This window comes from Camellia sinensis, chromosome 6 (genome assembly GCF_055761805.1).
Source record: "Camellia sinensis isolate YWXY chromosome 6, ASM5576180v1, whole genome shotgun sequence".
Classification (NCBI taxonomy): Eukaryota; Viridiplantae; Streptophyta; class Magnoliopsida; order Ericales; family Theaceae; genus Camellia; species Camellia sinensis.
Genome location: NC_138966.1, coordinates 189649964 through 189668953, shown reverse-complemented (window position 1 = coordinate 189668953; position 18990 = coordinate 189649964). Strand labels below are relative to the sequence as shown.

Here is an 18990-nt window from a genome sequence, read left to right as displayed (position 1 = left end):
ATTATGGGTCCATTCGAGAGTTTAATTAAATATTCGTTTCAGTTTAGTAAAATTGAGATTTGATTAATTAGATCCTAATTGGAGTTAATCAAGATAATTAAATTATGAAGATTGAGAATTATAATTATTACGAATTAAATTTATTTATGGGGTGTCTAATTTGAATATATAATTTAATTGACGAAAATTTTGAGTCTAATCAAAAATTGAAGGCTTAAATGATTTAAGAAATCAAAATTTAAGATAGAAATAAGTTTAATTAAATATTTGAAATTTTTTGAAAATTTGATTAAAAAGAGAGAGAGAGAGAGAGTAATCAATTAAATTAATACATAATCGGCAAGATAATCCTATATTGCTCTAATTAATTAAGATGTTGACTTATGCTTGTGAGACTTCTAGAAAAGTTGAGAGCATTGCTGGACATCCATTATCTACATGTATATGAGATGGAAAAAGGAGCTCAATCAGGTTGTAGGAAGGAAAAAGCCGAAGAGAGAGAGAGAGAGAGAGAGAGAGAGAGAGAGAGAGAGAGAGAGAGAGAGTCCAAGATTTGTACTATTTCTGGAGAAGAACTCAAGGAAAAGCAATGGAGGAAAGAAAGAAAATGAAGAAAAGAAAAGGGGAAGTAAAGGAATGCTGAAATTAAAGTTTAAGGTATGAATTTATGCTTAATTTTTATAGAATCTTTATATTACACTTGAAATTAAAGATGAAATTGGACTCAAGATCATGTAATTAATAGGAATTGGCAAGAAGATGAAGAAAATTGGAATTATGTTTATAGATTATGGAGATAAATTGAAAATTAATTAGTTAGAGTTTGATTTCTATTATTCTTCACAAATTGAAACTCATCCTTGCATGCATGTTGGAATTTCAAGATTTTAGATTTAATTCATGTGTAAAAGATGGATAAGTTTAAATTTGGGTTAGATATGAAGGAAATTAATAAAAATCTAATTAGAGTAATTGAAGAATGAAATTATGATTTGATTTTGAATACAGAAAATTAGTTAGTTTTAATCTTAATTTCATACCTGCAAATACTTTCCTCAGAGTCATATAACTTCAATTTCATGTAATTAAAAGGAATTAGTAAAATGGTGATGAAATTGAACTAGATTCAAAATTATAGAAGTTAATTTGAAATGGGTTACATGCATGTGGATTATTATGGAAAATAAATTAAAAATTAATTATTTTGAGTTTAATTTTTGTAATCTTGTATGAGATTAAGTTCCATTGTTACATGCATGAGGGAATTCAGTGAGTATTTGAATTTATATTTACATGCATCATGGATTTTGAAGAAATTGAGCCATTTAAGTTCATATTTTGAAGAGAAAAGGGAAATGTTTTATGAACATCAAGTTTGTGGAAAATTAGAATTAATCCTAATGCTAGATAAAGCTTTGATTTTATAATTAGTCTTTTAATCCATGTATGCAATGTAATTTAAGATTTTATTTGAATTAAACATATTTTGATTATGAATTAAGTTGAGGTTACAAATTAAGTTGAGTTTAAGATTATGGAAATTAGCTGGAAAATTTATAAGAAGTTTCATGACTTCAATTTCATAATTTCAAGGAAAATAGAAAGAACTTGACGCCAATTTTATGTAATTAAAGAGAAAATGAGAAATTGAAGCTATGATCAAATGTATGAAAATTAACTTAGAAATTAATTACTTTTGGTTGAATTTATTTGTCCTAACATGAAATTGAATTCCAATTGTACGTACATCATGAATTTTTCAAGAGCTTTGAAAGTTTAATTCGTGTTTTAAAATTAGTGGGCTCAAAATCGGGTTTGATATAGAGAAGATGAGTTAAAACTAAATTTGGACAATTGGAGTATGATTTTGAATGAATGATTTCTAATTGAAAGTGTTTACTAAATTATACAATGGTTTTCCATTTTTGTGTACTAAAAGTACATGTTTTGAGGCTTTGAATACCAAATTGGAACTTCAATTGCAATTTTGAAATTTCAGAATTTGCATTGTCAGCTCGAGCGAGGAAAGTCTCGCTCGAGTGTGAAAATCGAGCTCCCAGTAGTTTTTCAAATTTTACAGTCCGCTCAAGCGACCAAAGTGGCGCTCGAGCGGAGACCCATTTTCAGCATATTTTGAAAAATTGCATTTAGTTCACATTTTTATTCTCATCTCTTTCTAAGGCATTCTAGACATGACTTATGACTCAATAAAGATTAATAAGCTACCAATCAACATAGATTAGTTAGTTGAAAAATGAATCATTGATCTAGTGGTAGTTGTTTAAGAAGCCAAGTAAAAGATCAATCTATTTGGAAAAGAAGAGCTTAGCAATGGAAGAATATGTGAAACAAGAACCCAGTTTATTTGAATGAGAAAGAATAAGCGTAGTAGAATTTCGGACTATTTAGACGGAAAAAGACAAGAAAAGTCAAGTTTGATCAAGGGAGTAATATTGTATTTCAATGTGTATATGTTATGTGCTTGTGTAGGTCACGAGCTATTGCCTGCCTGATTGTGATCTGTCTGATCTGCTTCTGCAACTATCTATGAGTAATAACATGTAAAATTATGTTCAATGTTAAATATTTTCTGAACATTATGACATAAAATGATTAGTCTTCTGAAATGCTACGCTATGTTTTGAATGAATGAATGATTGTCCAAGATTCTGAAAGTTATTCGTGGCATCCTTAGCTTCATATGATATGCGTCCCTTTATGGGTCATCAGGTCCCTTCATGGGTCATCAGGTCCCTTTATGGGTCATCAGAAACGTCTTTGTGCACATAAGTCATCGGAATGCCTTTAAGGCTGTCCCTTTATGGGTCATCGGATTTGTTAACGCTAATGGATGTACAACGTATGATTATATGCAAAATCTGAATATGGAAATGATTATGAATATGTATATGAATCTGTTTTTGATTTGGAATCTGAATATGCGTAAGACTCTGTTTCTGATAAGAATTTGATTTCTAACTCTGTGATGGACATCATTCATTAAATCATTTACTCTGTTATTATTCACTGGGCCCCAGCTCATTGTTTATATATATGTATGTAGGTAATCAGGTGCATGACCAAGCTTAGAGGCGTTTGCCTGGAATCAGTTCTTGACAGCCAACCTATGTGCCTCCCGTAGAGGTTCCGGACATGACTAGTGGTTATGGCTAAGTGCATAAGTTGAAGTTTTATTTTCCTGTCCAGCTAGACAAGTCCTTGTGTATTGTGTGAATAAGGCTAAGTCCCTTATGTCTAGCTTATATATGTATATATATGATGATGTGTATATAAGTATATAAAAAGTTTAAAATTTTTCTGTTTCACATAAGTCTGCACGGCTCAATGGACGATGTATATTTGTTATTTGCTTCCGTTAGCCCCTAATATTATGTTAATTTGTCTCAGAGGCCTTCGGTAATCCCAGGATTACTGGCCGGTTATGATGCTAAACCTATAAGGGCGGGTTTGGGTCGTGACAAATATATCTAAAATTTTATGTTTTATAAAAGACTTCACAAAAGTTGAACCTTGACAAAAAAAAAAAAAAGAAAATTGATTGTGGTTTCTCATTTGGAAGAGAAAAGAAAAGAAAATAGTGTATTTCCTCACTATCACGTTTAGATGGATAAGAAAGTAAAACATGTGAGAGAGGGATATACGTAAAAAAAAAAAAAATCTTTAGTATTATAAAAAATTTATAACCAGTCAATTTTTTTTTCACCAAGACTCACCACTTTTGGTGAGAAATCAAACATAAAAACTAAGAGAGTTCTCTTTCTCCCAATTCTAATCATTTCTCACCAAATTTATAGCCAAACATGAGAAAGAAATCTCTTTCTTTTCATTTCTAATCATTTCTCACCAAATCAGCCTATCCAAACAGACTGCATGTACTGAAAGGAGAGCAATTGATGACTAAAGATAGGAAGGAAAACATTTCAAATAACAAAAAACATTTCTCATGGTCAAACTGGAAAATAAACTAATTTGGACGAAAAACGTTTTCCACTTTTAAAAGGTAGAATACGTTTACAAACACAACCACCCCACCACCAACACTGTCGCCATAACCACAACCACCATCACCACCCCTGCCACCATCAACACCACCACCACCACAACCACCATCATCACCACTACCACCATCACCCCACTATTGCCACCACCACCACCACCTCCACCGCCACCGCCACTGCTACTACCAAACAATCACCACTTTATCACCCACCACCAACACCATTGTCCATCACCACCACTACCACCCTGCCCGGCCATTAATTCTTGAGAACACAAACCAACAACGGAAAATTTCTATGGAAAACTCATTTTGAAAACATTTTGTTCTGTAGGAAAAAAATTTCCGTTGAAACAAACGGAGCATTAAGTAATTGATGGTCCGAAACAGTTTTATTGGTAGTCAGATAGATCAATGTGAGTCCAGTTCCTATGACTGGTCTCTGCTTTAATTTATAGTATTTAGCATGAAATATATCCAAAAAGAACGAATGAGAACCAAAGTAAAGGAATGTAGCATAAAGTTTTCACCCATAAATAGTTTCCAAATTGGGTGATCAAACATCCAAAACATTCAATAGATCCACACAAAGAAAAGCAATATTAGGTTTAAACTCCAAACAAAGATAATAAAATAGTTTTATACCAAATTCAGCTACAAACCACTGTCTTTATTCATTTCATAGGTTCAAACTCCAAACAAAGATAATAAAATAGTTTTATACCAAATTCAGCTACAAACCACTGTCTTTATTCATTTCATTGTCTTTCTCTCTCTCTCTCTTTCTCTCTCTCTCTCTCCCCCTCTCTCTCTCTCTCTCTCTCTCTCTTCTCCACAAGGCATCATTGAACGACTAAACAGTTGATTCCTGAAACTGAAGTTGTTCTGCTCCAAGTACCACTGCCTCATGGTGCAGAATGTGCCCCAGAAAGCCGAGACAATTAGAACACAGAGAAATTATTAGTACATCTTATAATAGTTTTTGAAATTAACTATTTTCAAACATCCAACCAATATAACAAATTAAAATGTGACATTATAATATGCTTGGAAGAAAAATTAGAGCGAATAACATATACGATACTCTGTATAGATTCTTGCTAGTGGTCCAGATTATATGTGATCTGCAAAACCAATTGAAGAAATTTTCAAGAAAGAACATTGTGAAAAGAACAATCAGGAGCACTCAAAAAATGCCACTGTGGATGAAAAAGAACATAAAAAAAAACAAAAACGAAAGTTAAAAAATTTGAATATAAATGTCAATTTAAATTTGAATATAAATGTCAATTTAAAAATAATATGCTTCTCTTCTGCAGATCGCAAATGAAAAGTAGGGATGGTAATTTGAAACCGACCCGACGGGGATCCCCGATCCCGACCCCGATTTGAGCGGTTTTTTCCCGAAAAATACCCCCACGGGGAGAAGACGGTATTTGAAAATCAATCCCCGATTTGTCACAGGCCGGGGACGGTGATCAGTGTTTAATCCCCGGCCCGGCCCGATCCCCGTTCCCGAATTTCTCCGAAGTGAAATTACTTTTATACCCTTTATATATATTTATATATATATATATATAATAATAATAAACCAAACCGGTCCGTATATTATATTTATAATATACCAAACCAATGTATTAGACTTATATCACTTCCTGTGTTGCTCTGCTCACACACACACTCACTCTCTACTCAGTCACGGTCACTGTCCAAGACGCACATCTGCTCCTCCTTAGCGGCGCCACCGCCACTGTCCAAGACGTCGGAGTCGCCGTATAGCTCGCACCGCCGCTTCACTCTCGCGTTCGTTAGTCACCGATCTCCTTCGTCGTTCGTCAGTCACCAAACCAGATCTGAGATCTGTCGTCATCTACTCCCTCTCTCACCACCACCGTGTCTCACACCGCCCATCAGATTTTTTTTTTTTTCAAATCTGGTTCAAATCTGTCTCATTATACACAAATTTCTGTTTCAGATCTGTCTCATTTGTTTCAGATGATTTACACAAAAATTTCAAATCATTATACACAATTTTTGCACTGATTTACACAAATTTTTGCATTGGTTAATTATACACAAATTTTCTTAATTTTACTACATTTGTTTCAGACGATGATGATGTTGATGTATTTTCTGAAAGTTTTTTTTATTTTATTTTTGGCCGGGGAATGTTCGGGGTCGGGGAAACCCGATCCCCGTTAGGGGGCTGGGGTGGGGGCGGTGATAGCTTCCCCGTCGGGGATCGAGGAGGGGGGAAATTTGACCATCGTGGATCGGGGACGGGGAGTGTGATCCCCAGCCCCGCCCCGTTGCCATTGCTAATGAAAAGGCCACAAAATGGCCAAGAAAATGCATCAGCTGTTCCAACTAGGTTCATTCAAACAATGTTGTGTAGCCAATTAGGCAAACATTTTTTCCTCTGAAAACAAAATCATGTAAATAAACTATCAATATCTAATAAACAATTATCACGTATCTATCCTCTTAACTCTGCTACTTTGACGTATGGGCAATAAACCATATATGAATTAAAAAGAGAAGACTTGTTGAAATTTCATTTATAAGATGGTTTTCTGGGTGGACAAAGAATAAAATCGAAAAAAAAAGGATTTCGTATATTTATCCCAAAAAAAAAAAAAAAAAAATTGGACCTCATTGGGATTCTAGAATTTTGAAAGCTGTCGGCATAATGAACATTTCATTGCAAGATCACCTTTTCTTTTTTTTTTTTCTTTTTCCAAGTACCTTAAAGAGGGTCAGAATACAAACCTATATTGTTGGGGAGTGTAAGAGGGGCTAATTTGAGCCCACTAAATTATTTAGGCCCAATAGTCCAAGATTAGTGGGCCCGAATTTATCGCAAGTCCAAGAGTCGGTGGGCCCGGATTTATCGCCATCAAACGGGCTGAATCGCTCTAAGCCTCGAAAGGGTTCGGATCCACGAACCTAGAGACTTACTCGAGCCCGGACTCGAAAGGGTATTAAGCAAGCCTAGAGATCCGAGGCACTCGGACTCAAAAGGATTCGGATCCACGAATCTAGAGATCCGAAGTACTTGGCTTCGAACGGATTCAGACGCAATCTAGAAGTTGCTCCGTTAATGAGTCCCAGAACACTTGCGGGCTCAGAGCTTTCCGAGATCTACGCACCAGAACCATGGGTGTAATGGAGTTCGAACAAAGGACCCGATCCCGAGGACGGTGAGTGGAGACAAATTCCCTCTTCGGTTAAACTAGCCTATACCCGGGTCGAAGTGGCACGACCCCGGGGGGTCCATGAGACTCGGCAATATTTTGCGGCAGGACGTCCTCTGGGACTACCCCTGACCCTTTGGGATGATTGGGGATCATTGGTTAGGTGTGGCTAAGAAGAAGGGTTCGCCGAGGGATTGATCTCCTCTTCGGGGTTTTCTCATCCTCGGAGAAGTCACCTCCTCGGAGAGGTCACCTCCTCGGACAAGGTGGTTAGAGAGAATATCCCCCATGTGCCTTGCACATGGGCTCCATCCTACATCATGAGGTGCCTATAAATAGCACCCACCCATAGCTTTACAAGGGATGGATTTTGGAGATTTTTAACTCTTGGGAAAGAACTAATTTCCCTTCTCCATTATCAACCTTGAGAGTGAAAGTGGGAGATCCCTGGGAGAGCCTTGCCATTATTCTCTCTCTAGCCATTTTGCCTTCTTCTTCACCCAATCTCTTATCTCCATCATCTCCTTTGTTGTTGTGTTCCTAAGTTGAGATTATTGAAGAATCTAAGCCTCTCATCATATTCTAGAGAATTCGAAGTTGTTCTTCAAGGATCTTCGAAGATCTTCGAATTTTCCAACTCCTTTCTTGAACCCTCTCCTACATTTTGGCGACTCTGCTGGGGATCGAACCCAGAATCTCTGGGTTCGATCCGGATCATTATGCCAAAACCCTGCAAGACTGTGTAAAGTTCAAGCAGTTCTTTGACCAGCTTGGACTTTCCAGGGAGGCAAGAACGGAAATCACCAAGTCTATCATTAATATAGCCGAGGCACACCATGAGGAATGCATGTCAACTGAGGGGTCTATCCCGAGGAAGGCAAAAGAGCAATCTAGTGCCATTACTTTCTCCGAGGCTGATCGGAAGTATCCTTTTTCTCACAATCGCCCGCTTTATGTGACTGTTTTTATTAACGGGGTTGAGTTCAAAAGGGCCTTTCTAGATAGTGGAGCCTCTATCAACATTATGACTTGCGCTACTCTAGAAAAGGCCGGAATCTCTGAAGAACGCATTGTGAAGCAGCCAATAGTCATCACTGGCTTCGGTGGAGAAAGGAGAGTTACTATCGGATGCGTAACAGTTGATTTAGCCGTCGGAGAAATTTGCTCGGCCACCAAGTTCCATATTATCGATTCTGAGGCAAATTATCACATCATTTTAGGAAGGACCTGGATGCATAGATATGGGGCTGTACCATCAAGTTATCATCAGTGTGTTAAGGCTAAATGGGGAAAGAAGACGGTGACAATTCAAGCTACAGAAAGGCCTTTCGAGATCCATGAAGCTCATTATTCTGATGCCATCTACTTCACCGAATTGGCTGTCGAAGAAGTTCCCACCACCTCTAAGCCTCGAGGGGTCAAAATTCCTCGTTAGGAGGATATCAAAGATGACAAGGAGCCGATGGCAGAATCAAGTAAGCGGGCGATGTCTAGACCAGAAAGTCCGCCTATTCCTCGGAAGGTGATGAAAGTTCGAGAAGGAGGCAAGATGGTGTACTATTTATGAAGGTGCGGGGAGTCGGTTTCTTCAGTCACCGACTCCGAGTCAAAAGAAGAGCCTCCTGACAATGATATAGTAATAAAGCCTGAAGTGGCTCCAGAATGTATGCAAGATGTGCCGAAGCCTCAGCCCGAACAACTTATTGAAATAGATTTGAGTGATGGACAAGATGCACCGAGGCCGGTATTCGTAAGTTCGAGCCTTAGCCCAGAGAAGCGGGAACAGTTATTAAAGTTGATAAGCCGATACACAGATGTGTTTGCTTGGTCATATAAGGAAATGCCCAGACTAGATCCTGACCTAGTCTCCCACTATCTTGATGTGTTCCCAAACTCCAAGCCAATTAAGCAAGCTGCTCGAAAATATCATCCAGATCTCGAAGAGAAGATTAAGGAGGAGATTGAAAAACTTCAACAGGCTGGTTTCATCCGGCCAATACAGTACCCCACGTGGTTAGCAAACATCGTGCCAGTAAAGAAGAAGAATGGCCAAATCAGAGTATGTGTAGACTTTCGAGATTTGAACAAATCTTGCCCGAAGGATGAATTCCCTCTTCCTCACATCGACACCCTCGTGGATACTACCTCGGGACACCAGATGTTCTCATTCATGGATGGATTCAGTGGATACAATCAGATTAAGATGGCTGAAGAGGACGCAGAAAAGACTGCTTTTAGAACACCTCTCGGAAACTTCTTCTATACAGTCATGCCTTTCGGACTCAAGAATGCCGGTGCAACTTACCAAAGGGCTATGACTGCAATCTTTCATGACATGATCCATCATGAGGTGGAAGATTATGTTGATGATCTAGTGGTGAAATCCAAGAAAGAAGAAGACCATCTCCGAGACCTTGAAAAGGTATTCAAGAGGTGCCAGAAATTCAAAATGATGATGAATCCTCTCAAATGTGCTTTCGGGGTGACGGCCGGGAAGTTCCTCGGGTTTCTTGTACATAGGCATGGTATCGAGGCAGATGAAGACAAGGTCAAATCTATCAGAGCAATGCCTCCCCCGCATTCTCAGAAGGAGTTAAAGAAGTTCCTCGGGAAGGTGTCTTATATTCGGAGGTTTATCCCAGCACTGGCAGAGATCTCTGCGCCTTTCGGCTCTTTGTTAAAAGGAGATGCCAAGTTCGAGTGGAACCAAGAGCACCAAAAGGCCTTTGAGAGAATCAAGGCGGCCTTGACCTCGCCTCAGACCATGATAGCCCCACAGCCCGGGGTGCCTCTAATGCTGTACCTAACTTCAACCCCCAAGTCCATAGGGGCATTATTGGTCCAAGATGTAGATGGAGTAGAACGCCCGGTGTATTACATCAGTCGGAAGATTCGAGGAGCAGAAGTCCGATATACTCCAGTAGAGAGACATTGTTTAGCTTTGGTATTCACTGCCCAAAAGCTCAGACATTACTTCCTAGCACATCAGATTCAGATTGTTACTAGAAGTGATCCAATCCGATACCTCCTCAGCAAGCCTGCTCTAACCGGGAAGGTGGCAAGATGGCTGTTAGTACTGGGTGAATTCGAGATCACATGTGTAGCCCCCAAGGCGATCAAAAGCCAAGCCTTAACTGATCTCCTTGCCCAATTTCCAAGTGGTGACTATGAACCAGTGAATGAAGAATTAAGAGGAGAGGTGCACACAGCTATGGCTTCCGAGGAAAGCTTCTGGATATTGAGCTTTGACGGAGCAGCAGCCGGAGGGAAGGGAGGAACCGGGATAGTCCTTACAAGCAAAAATGGGGAAAAGTTATATTTGTCTTATAAACTGGATTTCCATTGTTCGAATAATGAAGCCGAGTATGAGGCTCTTATGTTAGGTTTGATAGCAGCTGAGAAGCACAGTATCAAGAAGATTCGGATTCGGGGGGACTCAAAGTTGATAGTGAAGCAAATTTCAGGACAGTTCGTCTTAAAGGAGCCTGCCTTGGCCACATATCGAACAACAGTCCGAAGGCTTCTTGACAAATTTCAGAAGGTCGAAATAGAGCATGTGCCTCGCTCCGACAACAAGTTTTCAGATGCCCTCGCAACATTAGGAGCAAGAATTGACATTCCAGAGGAAGAGGCGACAATTGTTATCAAGAAGAGAATAGAACCTTCAATAATACCCGAAGACAAAGACCTTCCGGAGGACTGGAGAGGAGAAGTCCTCGAATAACTCAGAAGCAAAGTTGGAAAACTGACTAGGGCCAAGCTTGCCCAATTCATAATTATTCAAGGTGAACTTTACTTTCGAAGAGGTACCGGATTCCTAGCCCGGTGTGTTGGCCAACAAGAAGCAAGTTTTTGACTGCAACAGATTCATGAAAAATCCTGCGGGGATGGGGATATCAGTCTGTACAGAAAGATCCAAAGACATGGCTATGATGGTATATGACGGCCACAACCCGAGCAGCTGGTGAAAACTTTCCAAATGATCTTGCAACTCTAGGGGCAAATGTCAACATTCCGTAAAAGAAGTCTACCTATGACATTTACAGTTTGCATTTACTGCATTGTCCATGAAGTTCTATCTTTCTTATGTTATGAAGAAATTTATTTCCTCCATATTATGTATCTCCATTAAAAGTTATTTTCTCTACATTGTATATCTTCATTGTGGTATGTTGCTTGAAACAGTTTTCAATTTTTGTTGCCCCTCAAAGAAGAAAAAGGAATGGTAGACTCAGTTACCAACCTGAAGGGAGTTTTCTTGACACAGTAGAAGTATACTTCCACTCGAACCTCCGAAGAGCAGCCATGGCTTCCATCAATGCAAGCTTTGAGGGTCTTTCTTATTGAAGTAGAGTGTGTGTTCCCACTTCAACTTCTGAAGAATAGCCCTTACTTCTGTCAGTTCAAGCTTCAAGGATCTTTCTTGTTGAAATAGAGTATACTCCTACTCGGACTTTCGAAGGACAACCTTTGCTTCCATTGATTACCGAAGAAGAGAGTATACATACATTTAGAATTTCGAAAGACATCTCTTGCTTTCATTCAGACTTCCGAGGGACATCTCTTACTCTCATTAGTGTGGGTTTGAACTTCTGAGGGACAGCCTTTGCTTCTATTCAAACTTCCGAAGAACAGCACTTACTTCCATCAGTGCAAGCTTCGAGGGTCTTTCTTGTTGAAGCAGAGTGTGTGTTCCCACTCGGCGAGCTTCGAGGATCTCTCTTGTTGAAGTAGAGTGTGTGCTCCCACTCTGACTTTCGAAGAGCAAATCTTGTTTCCATCAACATGAGCTTCGAGGATCTTTCTTGTTGAAGTAGAGTGTGCTCCCACTCAAACTTTCGAAGAACAGACCTTGCTTCCATCAATGCGAGCCTCAAGGATCTTTCTTGCTAAAGTAGAGTGTGTTCTCCGCCTCAGACTTTCGGAGAACAGATCTCGCTTCCGCCAGTGCGAGCTTCGAGGGATAGCCTATGCTTCCATTAGCTGCCAAAGTAGAAGTGCACATCCGCTCGGACTTCCGAGGGACAGCCTTGTTTCTGCTCGGACTTCTGAGGGAGAGCCTTGTTTCTGCTCGAACCTCAGAGGGACAGCCTTGCTTCTGCTCGGACTTCTGGGAGACAATCTTTATTTCTGTTGGTGCAAGCTTGGTAGACTCGGTTATCTTCCAAAGGAATCTTTCTTGCCAAAGTAGGGTGTGTGCTACCTTCGGACTCCCGAGGGACAGTCTTGCTTCTGTTCGGACTTCCGAGGAATAGCCCTTGCTCTCATTAGTTCGGGTTCCAAGGGCCCCGAGGTCGTGGATTTCAATCAAGAATTCATTTGCCTGAAATAGCAAAGCCGACAACTGAGACAAACAATATCAATTTCAGATCATGATTCAGGCATTATCAGAATGGGGCAACATCAACAAATAATAATTATCTATTTAAGTTACAACAATTTTATTACTCTAAGCAAGTTTATGAAAATGTAACAATCAAGTTTTTGTCTCTCCAGGCCGGTTCCTCCCAAGCTGACGTAAAGCTACAACGGTCACACAAAATTTTGGCATCAGCTATGTATTTCCCAAGCATCCACAAGTTAAACAAACAACAATATATCATCTTTATTATTCAACGAGAGGAAGAGGGAGCCGAATTTCATACTCACAAATTTGGGACTGTTGGAGGGGTGAAGTCCGAAGCCGATGTTGGAAATTCAAATTGAAATTAGAGAGGTTTTATAGACTGTAATCAACAGGACTGAGCTAGGCTGGGCAAGACCACGCACGTTGCGTTGAATGGGCGAACGTGCATGGTCGGCGTTGGACAAGTTGAGGCCGGAGGCAGCAATGGTGTCGGAAAGAAGGTGGCGACCATACACGTCGCGTTGAGTGGGCAACGTGTGGTCGGTGCTGGAATAGTTGAAGCCGGTGGCCAACTTGCAGCAGAGAGCAGCGTCGGAAAAAACTAAGGCCGAGATCGGTAGAGCCAGCGCCAGGGGGCAGCCAAGACAGGGCGGCAGCAGTAAGTGTAGCTTCGACAAACAGTAAGGGGGAAAGGTGCTAGACGGACCAACGACGCGTTGAAAGGGCGACGTGGTCCACGTTGATTAATCACGGCCGAATCCAGTGAGTATGCAAAAACCGAGATTCAAACTCCGAAACAATAGCGCCAGGCTGTGAGACTAACGAGCTGGATGGTGTTAGGCAAAACCACACATCGCGTTGAGTGGGCGACGTGTGGTTCGCGTTGAACAGCCGAATGGTGTTAGGCAAAACCACACATCGCGTTGAATGGGCGACGTGTGGTTCGCGTTGAACAGCCGAAGACGAAGGCAAAGCACTGGGCAACCAAAGATGAAGGCAAAGTTGTAGCAGAGAAAGGTGGAGTAGAGCTAGTGTCAGAATGTGCTAACAGTAGCTCGGATAGTGGCATCGGCAACAATCAGATCCGCGACAGTGGGCAACCTGAAAAAGAATAAGAGTTGATTCGTTAATACTTCAAAGAGAGAAAAGCATACCCAGAAGAGAAAGAAAAAGGTTGTTTGTCTTTATCCTCAAAAGTGGTGTGGGTCTTCGGCGATGATGACGGCGCTCGGAGTTGCACCAACGAGCAGTGAGCAGTAAAATTTCATCATTCTCGGATTTAACAAGTCTCAACATCAGTATAGTTCAGATCCCAAGTGAGGATTCAAAATGTATTTTATCAAGCATTATCAACAGATATTTATGTTCAAAGTCGGTGATTCAGCTACCTCTGTAAAACAAAGATTAGCAAAATTCAATATCAGAGCATTTCTTTTCTCTCCATGGCCAAGCAATTAATATGGGTTTAACAGAGTCTTATTCTCTTTCTCAAAGAAAAAAAAAATAAATGAGCAACAATCAGAAACTCCAGACTCACAAAAGAAGATTAGCATTTGAAGATCCATTGCAAGAAGTTCATAAATGTGTTTTGTGAAGTACAGAAATGAGTCTTCATAAAAGCTTACCCACAGATTCAAAAATATAGGAAGGAGAAGAGGGTTTCGGCTGAAATTAGTTTACAGATCTGAAGTAGTGTAGAAGAAACAAAAGAAATGGGTAGAGTAAGCACTGTGGAAGCAAGGCAGGGCCGCGACGCGAACGATGTGCAGCCAAACCAGCAGCGACGCTGTTTTGGCGAGGTCGGAAAATGATGACATCGGGATCGATGGCGAAGTTGCAGCAGAGAGGTCAACAGTGGTCGAGCTCGGCAGTCGAAGGCCAGAAGCGGCAGTGACATCGCTGAGGAGTCAGCGTTGGTGCTGGTCAGCGAGCTCCGGAGTGTCTGGATCTGGGTTGTGACATCCGCGATGGTTAGAGCTGGGGCAAGTCGGTGGCGTTGCTTGAAGCTACGATGGCCAGCATGAACATTGTGGTAGTCTCTGTTTTGTTGAAGAAGAAAAAGGCTGGGTTAGTCTCGGTCAAGTAAGTCAAAAAACAAAAAAAAATTCGGTGAAGAAAGCACGGTTTCAGAACTTGAAATCAAAAGAAAATTGGAAGATCATGCAAATGGCAGTGGTCTTCAACGTAGGTTTGAGCCTCTGGTTTGTTGAAGAGGGAGAGCACAACATTGGCCTCTGATTTGTTGAGAAAAAAAGAATGGTAGCCTACGTTGGTCTCTCTTTTAGAGAGAGAAGGCTAAGAATAGGGTTTGACAAAAGGTATAAATATATACGTATTTATAATGGGCCATCAAGGTTTTAGAGATGGAAAAGTGGGCTTCTAGAATTTGCCTTGGAGAAAGGGAAAATGGGCTTTGAATCTGTGCATTTGAAATTTTGATGGAAAAGTGGGCTTCCAGAATTTGCCTTGGAGAAAGGGAAAATGGGCTTTGAATCTGTGCATTTGAAATTTTATAAGTTGGTAAAGGATAAGCAGATTCCCTTGAATATACCCTCATATATTCCATATATATATATATATATATAAATAAGAGGCCTGCCGTATTTTCCAAACCCATAAAAGTGTTTGAGCCTTACCATTTTAATAATATTAAAAAATGGGTGCTTTATTTCATTTGTTTATTTATTTATTTTCTTGGGATAAGAAAATGGATCTTTAGTTATTTTAGATGTTTTAGAAGAATTTGGAATATGCATGCTGTTCAAAAAAATTGAAGACTCAAGTTTGACTTACCCAAAAATATATATATATATATTAATTCCAAAAAAAAAAAAGGGTTAAGAAAAGAAAAAAAGAAGAAAAAAAAAAGAGAAGGTTATTTATTTATTTATTTCATATTACTTGTCGATTTTATCTGTAAATTACAGTGAGTCCTCAGTTTTTATCCATAGATTTTATCAAGGCTAAATATTCCCGAAGACGTAATGCGGAGCATGGCAGACAAGGTGAAACTATGCATGTCCGAGAAAATTACAATTTCTCATACACGCAAGGGGCAAATGTAAGAGGGGCTAATTTGAGCCCACTAAATTATTTAGGCCCAATAGTCCAAGATTAGTGGGCCCGAATTTATCGCAAGTCCAAGAGTCGGTGGGCCCGGATTTATCGCCATCAAACGGGCTGAATCGCTCTAAGCCTCGAAAGGGTTCGGATCCACGAACCTAGAGACTTACTCGAGCCCGGACTCGAAAGGGTATTAAGCAAGCCTAGAGATCCGAGGCACTCGGACTCAAAAGGATTCGGATCCACGAATCTAGAGATCCGAAGTACTTGGCTTCGAACGGATTCAGACGCAATCTAGAAGTCGCTCCGTTAATGAGTCCCAGAACACTTGCGGGCTCGGAGCTTTCCGAGATCTACGCACCAGAACCATGGGTGTAATGGAGTTCGAACAAAGGACCCGATCTCGAGGACGGTGAGTGGAGACAAATTCACTCTTCGGTTAAACTAGCCTATACCCGGGTCGAAGTGGCACGACCCTGGGGGGTCCATGAGACTCAGCAATATTTTGCGGCAGGACGTCCTCTGGGACTACCCCTGACCCTTTGGGATGATTGGGGATCATTGGTTAGGTGTGGCTAAGAAGAAGGGTTCGCCGAGGGATTGATCTCCTCTTCGGGGTTTTCTCATCCTCGGAGAAGTCACCTCCTCGGAGAGGTCACCTCCTCGGACAAGGTGGTTAGAGAGAATATCCCCCATGTGCCTTGCACATGGGCTCCATCCTACATCATGAGGTGCCTATAAATAGCACCCACCCATAGCTTTACAAGGGATGGATTTTGGAGATTTTTAACTCTTGGGAAAGAACTAATTTCCCTTCTCCATTATCAACCTTGAGAGTGAAAGTGGGAGATCCCTGGGAGAGCCTTGCCATTATTCTCTCTCTAGCCATTTTGCCTTCTTCTTCACCCAATCTCTTATCTCCATCATCTCCTTTGTTGTTGTGTTCCTAAGTTGAGATTATTGAAGAATCTAAGCCTCTCATCATATTCTAGAGAATTCGAAGTTGTTCTTCAAGGATCTTCGAAGATCTTCGAATTTTCCAACTCCTTTCTTGAACCCTCTCCTACAGGGAGTCCCTTTAGGGATCATTGAAAGTTATGAATAGGATATGCAAAAAGTGAAAAGGTATGGGATCAGTCACAAGAAAATTTAGGGGCAGTGGTCCTTAAACACCAGTATGATGGACAAAATCCTTAGAGAACCAGTGACTTGAATAATCACAAAAGAACCTAAAGCCTTGGTGTAGTTGCTGTAGTTAAGTTCTAACTTATAACCACTCAGACATAAGCTGAGAGTTCACCAAACTTTCAATCCTAATTTGAATATCACAACCTAGATCAAGCTTGAGGTGAAATTATTGGCAAACCCAGCACCGTGGTTACCAAAGGTTGCACACCAAGAGAGAAAGTTATGTTTCATCATACAAACTCTACATATGTCTATTAAAGCAATTCTAGATACTAACTGATCTAATAGATTCATCATTACCCTTCATACTGTTTTCATACCAGATCCAAAAACCAAATATTCTTTTAATGTTTCATCTTGACAAAATGTAAAATTTAGTCTATCAACATCGTTTCCCAACTTAGGAACTCAAACACGATGAAGATTAATTACCATTTGATTAGACTGATTCCCATGCCTATGAACCAAATTGTACTTGGTAGAGATCCCTATGAAGAACTTTCAAAATCTATGCAGAAACAAAACAAGAGGAATGAAAACAATTAGAAATAACTAATCACAAATAAATAATTTACACCATTCACAAACAAGTAGCCTATAGGCATGCGCAAAATAGATTGTGAAAAAATCCATTGCATTATACAAGATAGGAAACAATTGGTAAAGGGCATATGCCACGCCAAATACTCTGCAATAGTAGTGACAAACCAAGTTGTGCATAACATTCATGCATCCATTCATGTTAAGAAATTCTTTTATTTAATTGTATTATACATGTGCTATGTTTTGCTAGAAAGGAACTTAGAATTGTTGTGCATGAAGATAAGTCTAAATAGTTTAGAAGAGCTTCAACTTGGAACTTTAGGATAGAAAACTAAGTATTTGGAAGTTAAGGGATTTATTTTGAACTTGAAAATTTAACGCTTAGATGATTTAGAAATCCTTAAGTAAGGAGCTTAATGATTTTGGTCTAATGAATAGAGCCTAGAGGGTGCTTAATTAAAAGTTAAATAGGATTAGTAAAAATTAAGAATAATTAAATCAAGACTTAAATAAGATTAATTAGATTAATTAAACTAAAAATTTAAACATAATTAATTAGAACTAAAGTTGATTAATTAAACTAATGTGTTAGTTAGTGAATTAAACTAATCCTATTCTACAAATAGGAAATGAAGGAGAGAAATAGAGAATTTTCTAGAGAAGAAGAGAAGAAGAAGGTAAAAGAGGGAAAACTCAAGAAATTCATCCTTAAGAACTCTAAAGTAAGATTTCTAACTCAAATCTTCAAGAAAATTCTCCTTACACTTGAAATCGAGAAGAAATTAAGATTAATTTGAAGAAATATGGAAGGAATGAGAAAAAGGGATTCAGAAAATTGAGTTAGGTTGAGAAATAAGGAAAATAGCTTAGAATTTCATCACTTTGATTTAGTTCTTGATGTCCTTAATGCATTTGAGCTCTCATCTTTACATGTTCTTTTAATTTTCAAGAGTTTTACAACTTGAATTCATGGTTTGGAGGAAAGAAAAGAAGAATTTTTAGAAACAATTAAATTCAAGAAATTTTGATTTGAATCTTGAATTAAATGAATTTTTGATGCAAAAGATTTGGAAATTGATTATACTCTTATGTTTGTCAATGAATTTGCATATTTTGATATGAGTTTTGCATGAACCCTAGCTTAGCAATTGAGAAGAGAAAGCTTAAACTTTGCAAAATTTTCAAACAGCATATTTTTTAACAAAACCGCACGTGCAGTTGAGAGCCCCGCATGTGGGACCAAGACCCAGAATTAAATTTTTGGTTCTGAAATAAAAGCAATTGGTCCCGCATGTGCCCTGCCTGAGGTCCCGCACGTGCGAAAATGCCCTGTTTTGTGTAATTGTTTGTTTCAAGACTTCTTTCCCGTGGGACACTCCTTGTATCCATTTGGCACTTGTTGGACACTTGAATAAGATTTAAATGAATCCTAGGACAACACTTGTTGAGAGAGAAAAGTTTAGAAAAATGTTTAACCAGATTATACATTCAATTTACGATGCTGTGCTAGTTTATTGAACACTTCAATACCTTGTCCTTACTTCGTGTAGGTCGAGCTTTAGAAGAAGTATATCCTCGTTTGAGAGCCAATAGTGAGTAATATCTTTGTAAAGTTATGTTTGAAAGTATATTTTTGA

The 18990-nt window shown here is 39.4% G+C and overlaps 1 long non-coding RNA gene across 1 annotated transcript; it reads left to right on the top strand.

Moving 5' to 3' along the window:
• The first annotated feature begins 352 nt into the window (after positions 1-352).
• Positions 353-3331, top strand: LOC114262623 (uncharacterized). The gene is made up of 2 exons (XR_003629434.2): positions 353-657; positions 3065-3331. It is a non-coding gene; the product is annotated as an uncharacterized LOC114262623 (long non-coding RNA).
• Positions 3332-18990: the final 15659 nt, after the last annotated feature.